The sequence below is a fragment of the Pan troglodytes genome, chromosome 15, assembly GCF_028858775.2.
Source record: "Pan troglodytes isolate AG18354 chromosome 15, NHGRI_mPanTro3-v2.0_pri, whole genome shotgun sequence".
NCBI classification, from domain to species: Eukaryota; Metazoa; Chordata; class Mammalia; order Primates; family Hominidae; genus Pan; species Pan troglodytes.
The window spans coordinates 47,876,795-47,886,105 of NC_072413.2; the positions used below are offsets into that span (position 1 = coordinate 47,876,795).

Below are 9,311 nucleotides of genomic sequence, written 5' to 3' on the forward strand. Positions count from 1 at the left end.
TTATTACAGATGGGGGTTTCTCCATGTTGGTCAGGCTGGTCTTGAACTCCCGACCTCAGGTGATCTGCCCGCCTCGGCCTCCCAAAGTGTTAGGATTACAGGCGTGAGCCACTGCGCCCAGCCCATAAAAGTTTAAAGTCACCATATGTCAAAAATATTCCACCATAACCCTAATCTTAACCCTAAACATAATTAAAACCTTAAAAGTGTAGTCCACACACACACACACACACACAGAAAAAAATATCAATGTGAAAATGTGTTCAACTTAAAAGTTGTTTTTTTTTTTAAAGTATAAGTATGTTAAAGAACACAGTTACTGGCTGGGCACGGTTGAGGTAGGTGCATCACTTGAGGTCAGGAGTTCGAGAAGACAGTTACTGAAAGGATACCTTTCTGTCCTCTCAGAGTTTTGTCAGTTACAGACTGAGCTTGATTCCCCCCATGTATTACTTTCCTATTCTGTGGTAATTTGCTGTATCAAATTACCACAAATTTAGAGGCTTAAACAACATAAATTTATTATTATTATTATTGAGATGGGGTCTCACTCTGTCCCCTTGGCTGGAATGCAGTGGGACACTAACAACTCACTGCAGCCTCAACCTCCTGGGCTCAGGTGATCCTCCCACCTCAGCCTCCCTGGTAGCTGAGACTACAGGCACATACTACCACACATGGTTAATTTTCATATTTTTTGTAGAGACAGGGTTTCACCATTTTGTGCAGGCTGGTCTCCAAATCCTGAGCTCAAGCAATCCACCTTCCTTGGCCTCTCAAAGTGCTGGGAATTACAGGTGTGAGCCACTACATGCGGCCAAATTTATTATTTAAGAGTTCTGGAGATCAGAAGTACCAAATGGGTGAAGAGGGCTGCATTCCTTCTGGAAACTCTTGAAGAGAATCCCTTTCCTTGCCTTTTCCAGCTTCAGGGGGGCTGTCCACATTCCTTGGTTAGTTAGCACATAGATATCTTTGGGGAGGGGGTCATTATGCTGCCTATTGCACCTCAGTTCCACAAAGCTGAGTTATCCCAGAGGTCATGGTACTCAGGAAGTAGGAACCCCAGGGCTAATGGAGGCAGCTACTCAAAAGCAGTTCTTACATCCATAGCTAAGTCATTCTGGGTCCAATTCAGGGATCCATTTAGTGAAAAACAAGAGATACAAAAATTAGCCGGGCATGCTGGTGTGTGTGTGCCTGTAATCCCAGCTACTCGGGAGGCTTGAGGCAGGTGAAGCGCTTGAACCCGGGAGGCAGAGGTTGCAGTGAGCAGAGATCGCTCCCCGGAACTCCAGCCTGGGAGACAGAGCAAGACTCTGTCTCAAAAAAAAAAAAAAAAAAAAAAAAAAAAAAAAAAAGATATACCAAAATTATTTTGCTTCTTATTTTAAGGTTGGTGAGAAGGTAAAGTTTTTTTTTTTAAAATAGCATCTCTACCTATTTTCATTTTGTAAAAATGCATTCATTTGGAGGTGATTTTTTAATTCTTGAAAAGTTGTCCTGAAGAACTGGAATCAGACCTATTCCATGCGGTTGCAGAGGGCAGACCCAGAAGCAGCCATGGGGGAGATATCTGTTTTATTCAAAGAGGATCTTTTCTGACAGTTATCCTTGTTCAAAATGCAATGAACTACCTCAAAAAAAAAAAAGGGAATACAATTAGCTTTATAAAAAATTTAGTACAATGCTTCTTTCCTCTTTCATTTTATAGACAGTGAGGAAAATCTGTGTTTAGTGCTTAGAGTCTTTAAACTCCCAGTAGATTAATGTTAAGACTGATGTGAATGCTTAACCAATTTCCACTGGCCCTAAAATGCCTGAATTTAACAGTAAGCCCTCCAAAACAGTTATTTCATATAGATGAAATTTCTAATCACAGACCACCAAGAACTTTTGAAAAATTTAAAGGTTGTCTTCTTTCATAGCTTATTCACTTACTTCTGTTTTTAAAATGAAGCATGATTATGAGACATGCTCAAGGACAGCTCAGTGGAGGATGCAGAGGTTTTTGCTCTCATTAACACTGGGTTCAAGACCCAGGCGGCTGGGCGCGTTCTTTAAACTCCCTTTGCTTCAGTTACTTTTCGGAGTCTAGGTGCCCTTCCCTTTTTGGCAATCCGACGGAGAGAGAAGCAAGCGAGGAGACAGGGTGGTGCATTCTGCCGCGCTGGCCCCTCACCTCTGTCATCACAGGGCGTTCTGGGTTCCTCTAAGAGTAGTTTTTCCCTTATAAGGAGGCAGTAGTGGGATTCCTCTTCGGAAGATTAGCCCTGCTTGTAGCCAAGTAGAACGAAAGGATTTGTGTGTAAGACTGTTGATTAGCCCGTCTTTGGTCTATAGCATTCTAAAGCAAAAACCTTGACAGGACAGGGGTGAAAGAAGGTGACATCCGTGACAGGAGGTAGGCAGGGAAGCTCAGGTCAGCTCAGTGCAGGGGAATAGTGTTGGTAACTGCAAGCAGCATCCTGAACGGCCGCGGGAAGAACTTGGAAATTCTTTAAGAGAACGTACTTTCTGCTCTCTGTGATCCGGCGGCCATTTTTTCCGACTGTCTGTGGGTAAACGAGCAGCCCCTGTTGGCTCCGAGGGTAATAACAGCTTTTCGCAGAGACGTTTTGAATATGCGCCGGTAGGGGGCAGCGATGAGGCGGTTGCAAATCCCCAAGCATCCCGTCAACTGGTGAGCTTTCGCGCTGAAGGAAACGTAAAACAGTGGATAAATATAAGAGTGGAGAGAGAAAGCCAACTATAAACCTCAGTAACATCTTTCTCTATATATTTTTTCCTTTAGAGGAAGAGAGGACTCGTCTTTAAATGCGCACATTAGTATGTTTCTTAATACGTATGAACCGGAAAGGAGGCAAACTTCTTAACTTCAAAGACACTACTTACAAAGGTACCCTTAATTAGGGAGGGGGGCAAAAGAGACGGGGTCTCGCTATGTTGCTCAGGCTGGAGTGCAGTGGCTATTCACAGGCGCGATCCCACTACTGATCAGCACGGGAGTTTTGACCTGCTCCGTTTCCGACCTGGGCCGGTTCACCCCTCCTTAGGCAACCTGGTGGTCCCCCGCTCCCGGGAGGTCACCATATTGATGCCGAACTTAGTGCGGACACCCGATCGGCATAGCGCACTACAGCCCAGAACTCCTGGGCTCAAGCGATCCTCCCACCTCAGCCTCCCGAGTAGCTGGGACTACAGGCACGCGCCACCGCGCCCGGCGGTCGGAGACGCTGCGAAAAGCTACTAGAAGCTGCAGTGCAGTTACGTCATTGGGGACGGGGGGAGCCACGCCGGGCGACGTGGGCTTGGACACACCCACACTGGGCGGTCTGGAGGCTACGTTAGTGTGGCGTCATCCAAGCTGGGCAGCCGTTCTGCCTTACAGGGTTGGGACCCCGGAAGCTTATCGGCGCGGTTGCTGCCGCGGCTCCCTGTGTTTTGATCCAAACACCACGTTCCTGCTTAACAGAAATTGGTCAGTATGCGCTTAATGCTCATAGTGTGGCGTCCGGACACGCAGCAAGAGAAAAACGCAATAACCTGGTCCGTCAGCGTTCCTTGCTTCAGCAGGCCTTAAATATGTGCTGCATCTTTTGGGGGACGTTACTTAAGAGGCAAACATCTGGCTCGAAGTCTTCCATTATTTTCAGCAAGCATTTAGGAGGTGACTGCACTATAAGGAGAATAACCCACAGTAGCACAGGTTGGGAGTCTGCACAGTGCCGAGGCCAGCTCAGTCTTCACTATTCGAACGAAGGAAGCCTGGGGCAACTGTTTGTTTTCTCTGCCCTGCATGTTAGTTGCCCGTTGTTTTTGGAGAAAAAACTAGTATCGGGGTATATAGGTGGAAAAATTTGGATTTGGCAGCTTGAAGCCTTTTTTGCGACAAGCTTAGGTTAGGAAGGGATAGAGGGGAGGAAAGAAAAAATAATTTTCCACCATAGTAGATCTGCGAAAGCAGACCTTCTGTTTGTCCTCTTATCTATTGTCTTTCCCTCACCCCTCACCCCCCACCCCTTGTCTCCTAAAAACCAGTCCAGACTTTCCCCGCCACCTCCGTCCTTGTAGCAGATAACGTTGCTCCTTCCTTCATGGATAAATTGAAGGCCAACAGACAAAAACTTTTCAACTCTTTGCTGCTCTCCCCGCTCTAAATTTATCTTTACACCTTCAGAGAAGAGCACCCTTCTGTTTTCCCCTCCTACCTCAAACCCAGTAGGTCAAAATTCTTCCGTCAATCATTTTTACCCATCCTATCTCCCTCTTTCATTTATACAGATTCCAAGCTGCCTTTCTTCTTCTAAAAAAAAAAAAAAAAAAAAAGCAAAAAAACTCCTTTGACCTTGCCTGTCTTTCTAAATGAAATCTGTCTGTTGTTTTCATGGCTGCACTTCTTGAAACCATGTTCTACAATTGCCACATTTGCTTCTTAACCTTCTATCTTCAGTCCATAGCCCACCAATCCACTGAAACTATTCTAGCTAAGGCTACGATACCCAAGCCTCCTAATTGGCAGGTCTAAGGGACCCTTTCTGACATAGGTGATGTAATTTACCACCAATCTCTGTCACTTGTGACTGCTGTTTCCTCCCTGAACGTTTCTTCTCCCTGGTTCTTGTTCACAGCCCCTGATATTTCCTCCCAGGCTCTCTCTTCTGCCCACCCAGCAAATGTTTTTGTTCCTTACAGTTCCCTCCTAAATGTTCTCTGTTCTCTCACCGTGTTCTTCATGAGTGATGTAATCAATTCTCAAGGCTCTCAAATCTGTAGTTCCAATCTGATGCTGTTTCCAGAGCTTCAGATTCACATTTTTAGTTGCCTTCTGGATGTCACCTTGAAATCATTCAAAACTTCAAATTCAGTATTTGCAAACAAAACTGATCATCTTCTCTTCTTCCTCCAAGCTTGCCCATTTTTTCTTTTTATCAATATGTTTATTTATTTATTTTTCGAGACAGAGTCTTGCTCTGTTGCCCAGGCTGGAGTGCAGTGGCACGATCTCGGCTCACTGCAACCTCCGCCTCCTGGGTTCAAGTGATTCTCCTGCCTCAGCCTCCTCAGTAGCTGGGATTACAGGTGCCCACCACCGCACCCAGCTAATTTTTGTATTTTCAGTAAAGATGGGGTTTCGCCATGTTGGCCAGGCTGGTCTTGAACTCCTGACCTCATGATCCACCTGCCTCGGCCTCCCAAAGTGCTGAGATTACAGGCGTGAGCCACTGTGCCTGGCTCATCAGTATGTTTAGTTGCTCACTTCAGAACTCTCAGAGTCATCCTTGACTACTATTTCATCCATTCAATACCAAATACTTACTTTTTACTTATCCAATGACAGGCACTGTACTAGGTGGTAGAGATGTGGTGGTGAAGAAAAGAGACAGAGTGGAAGAGACAGACAAAAACTTAGCAAAAAAAATTATAATTTCAAACTGTGATAAGTACCGGTGAAGGAAGCACAGTACTGAGATATGAACAATGGTGGTAGGAAGCAGGTGGGGCACCTGCTTTTGAGAATGTAGTCAGGTAAGCCTCTTTTAGGAGGTATCATTTAAATTAGGGCCTGAAGAATGAGGCATCGGTTAAGGTACATTGAAGCAAACAAGGACTGTCTGTAAACTGAAGTAAACGAACCTTTCTTTAGGAAATTCAGAAGAAAGAAAATTATCTCAAGGAAGTTGGTCAGAAGAAAATGGGCAGACCATGAAATGTTAGTTGTCCCCCAAAGTCGGTTCTCCCCTTTTACAGTGCTAATACATTGCTACTTGGGCACATGAATCCCAGCTAGAGACCACATTGCCTGAATTTCCTTACAACCAAGTGTGGTCAAGTTCTCACTAATGGAATATGAATGAAAGTTGTATGTGTCCTCTGCATCACTTGCTTAAAAAGAAATCGGTTGCCCTCTACTTTGGCCCTTTTGGCCTTTCCAGCGCTAGGTGGCGCCAGTGCAGATCCACTGCAGTGCCCCATCTTTAACCATGCAAATTAGGAAAAATACCTAGGGTCGAGGAAAGAAACCAGTGAATTCAGAAGGGGCAGGATTGGAAAACAAAACAAAACAAAAACCAAAACAAAAAAACAACCAAACCAAACCAAAATAAAACCAAAACAGCAGAGTCCATGGATGAATTAATGAAGCTGATCCACCCTATAGCCTCCACCACTCCTACCTCTGGACTGTTAGATGAGAAATAAGCTTCCATCTCAATTCAATCACTATATTTTGGGGTCTCTTTATTATTACAGCATACTCTGTACTCTAACTAATAGAGGGAGGTTCCCAGAAGAAAATCCTGGATAAGCAGAACTCAGAGCAGGAACCAAAAGAGCTCCAGGTATCTACAGGGCACCCCAATGGGATGAACCATCCTCAGTATCCTCTAAGAAGAGTCTGATTTTCTAGTTTGAGTTCTGTATTCTTCTACAATCTGTATTTATATGCATACCTATTTTTATTTTTGTTATTTATTTATTTATTTTTTGAGACGAAGTTTCGCTCCGCTTGCCCAAGCCGGAGTGCAATGGTGTGATCTCAGCTCATTGCAACCTCCGCCTCCTGGGTTCAAGTGATTCTCCTGCCTCAGCCTCCAGAGTAGCTGGGATTACAGGCACGTGCCACCATGCCCGGCTAATTTTTTGTATTTTTAGTAGAAACGGGGTTTCACCATGTTAGCCAGGCTGGTCTCGAACTCCTGATCTTAGGTGATCCACCCGCCTCAGCCTCCCAAAGTGCTGGGCTTACAGGCATGAGCCACCATGCCCGGCCATGCATACCTATTTTTATTATAATTATGTTGTAAATAAAACATCTGTGTCTTGCTTTTCTTTCCCACATGTTACTATGTTTTTGGTGGCAGTATAATCTTTTATTATTATTATTATTTGAGACAGAGTCTTGCTCTGTCTCCCAGGCTGGAGTGCAGTAGCGTGTCTCAGCTCACTGCAACCACCACCTTCCCAGTTCAAATGATTCTCCTGCTTTAGCCTCCTGAGTAGCTGGGACTACAGGCAGGCTTCACCACACCCAGCTAATTTTTGTATTTTTAGTAGAGATGGGGGTTTCACCATGTTGGCCAGGCTGGTCTCGCACTCCTGGCCTCAGGTGATCTGCCCGCCTCCCAAAGTGCCGGGATTACAGGTGTGAGCCACTGCTCCCGGCCAGGTGGCCCTATAATCTTTTGATTTGGTGCATCATAATTTATGACTATTTAAATTGAACCACTATCAGTCACACTAATCACCACTTTACTATTCTATATATTTCACCTGTATTGTTTTATGAATTAGTGATCGGCATAGTATCCAATGCTAAGTCAGTTATGCACAACCTCGAATCAGCCGTTTGCTTTTTTTTTTTTTTTGAGACGGAGTCTCGCTCTGTCGCCAAAGCTGTAGTGCAGTGACGCGATCTCAGCTCACTGCAAGCTTCGGCTCCCGGGTTCACGCCATTCTCCTGCCTCAGCCTCTCAAGTAGCTGGGACTACAGGAGCCCGCCACCACGCCCAGCTTTTTTGTTTGTTTTTTCAGTAGAGACGGGGTTTCACCGTGTTAGCCAGGATGGTCTCGATCTCCTGACCTCGTGTTCCGCCCGCCTCGGCCTCCCAAAGTGCTGGGATTACAGGCGTGAGCCACCGCACCTTTTTTAACAGTGCAAAAAACAAGGCCGTGTCTGGCTATATGGGGCTTTGCTTGTTCAAAATGTAACCTCTATACGGCCGCGCGCAGTGGCTCACGCCTGTAATCCTAGCACTTTGTAAGGCCCCGGCAGGCGGATCACTTGAGGGCAGGAGTTCGAGGCCAGCCTGGCCAACATGGTGAAACCCCATCTCTACTAAAAATACAAAAATTAGCCTGGCCTGGTGGCGCGCGCCTGTAGTCCCAGTTATTCAGGAGGCTAAGGCAGGAGAATCGCTTGAACCCGGGAAGAGGAGGTTGCAGTAAGCCGAGACGTGCAACTGCATTCCAGTATGGGCAAGACTCCGTCTCAAAAAAAAAAAAAAAAAAAGTAACCTGTATGAAAGTTAATTTTGTGGCACTAAACAGAGTAGATAATAACCTCATCTGAAATGGGATGTCTCAATCTGTCTACAAAAAACTCCATGCCATAGAGCTCAAAAGTTTGTAAATTAGTCCTTTGGAGACGTTAAAGAGCATGGAGTCATACGAAAAGGCTTTCTGCCCTGGTAAGGGAAGAAAGCTTGTGGGCAGGTTGAGTCTGGTCCTTGAGTTCTCAGCTCTCACCAGGGAAGGGGTACGAGACAAAGCTGAGGCTGAACTTGAGCCGCACAGGCCCTGATTGCTGGGCCGTGAGAGAACACCCGAGGAGGGGGCCCAACGCACCTGAAGAAAAGACGACGTGGAGGTCATAAACGACCAAGAGAAAGGGGCGCACCGCGGACACTATCGCCAGCCGGACCCCAGATCAAGAGAAATAGAAGAGGAGCCGGGGTCTCCAAACACTACAGGCTGGGGTCCCAGGGCAAGGGACTGGGCCGCCGGCGGAAGCGTCGGGGAGAGGCGGGACTGCCGGCGGGGTGTGGGAGAGGCGGGGCCACCAGCAAGTGGGCGGGCGGGAGGCGGGGCCGCAGTTGGGGTGTGGAAGAGGTGGGGCAGCCAGCAACTGGGAGGGGAGGGAGGCGGGGCCGCCGGCGGGGCGCGGTGAAGAGGCAGGCTGCCAGAGGGCCTGGCCGACAAATTACCCAGCGTGAGCTCGGTCACCTGGGTGTGGCGGTTCAGCCCTGAGCTGCGTCCTCCCACGGCGCCCGCAGTTCCCCCACCCTTGACACAGTGCCTATTCGCAGCTCGCTGCAGCGGAGTCATCTACTGCTGCTGGCAGGATTTTCATTGCGACGGGTTGTTATGTGCATATCAGGACATACCCCGTGGGTTGTCCCTGATTCAGTTACATTTAATAAACGAGCGGTGGATTAACCGGAATTACAGTTTGACAGAAAACACGTTTTCTTCTGGACAACACCCTGCGTGTAGGAAGAGCCTTTAATATGGTTGATACACAATATTTAATCGATCCAGAAACACATTTCTTGTGACAGGCTTTTAAATATCAGAATAAATCCTAAGAGTGAACAGTTGAAGTTACTTATCCAATGTTACACTGCTAGGCCTATAAATAAACTTGCGGGGTCTATTTTCTCCCATTTGAATATGCTTTGATTTCCATATGACAGTTCTGCCGAAATGTTTTGACATTTTAGATCTTAGTAGAACTCCATTACAACACGACTATTTATTACGTTGATTCTGGTCTGACGTGTAATAAATCATGTCCCCAAACCAAAACTCCA

General features: G+C 46.4%; 1 long non-coding RNA gene across 1 annotated transcript; it reads right to left on the reverse strand.

Annotated features, from left to right (window-relative positions):
• Positions 1 to 259: 259 nt before the first annotated feature.
• LOC129137060 (uncharacterized) lies at positions 260 to 8,573 on the reverse strand. Its single transcript, XR_008539215.2, has 3 exons — positions 8,347 to 8,573; positions 4,726 to 4,839; positions 260 to 2,696 (listed from the first exon to the last, which is right to left on the reverse strand). It is a non-coding gene; the product is annotated as an uncharacterized LOC129137060 (long non-coding RNA).
• Between the last annotated feature and the right edge of the window lie 738 nt (positions 8,574 to 9,311).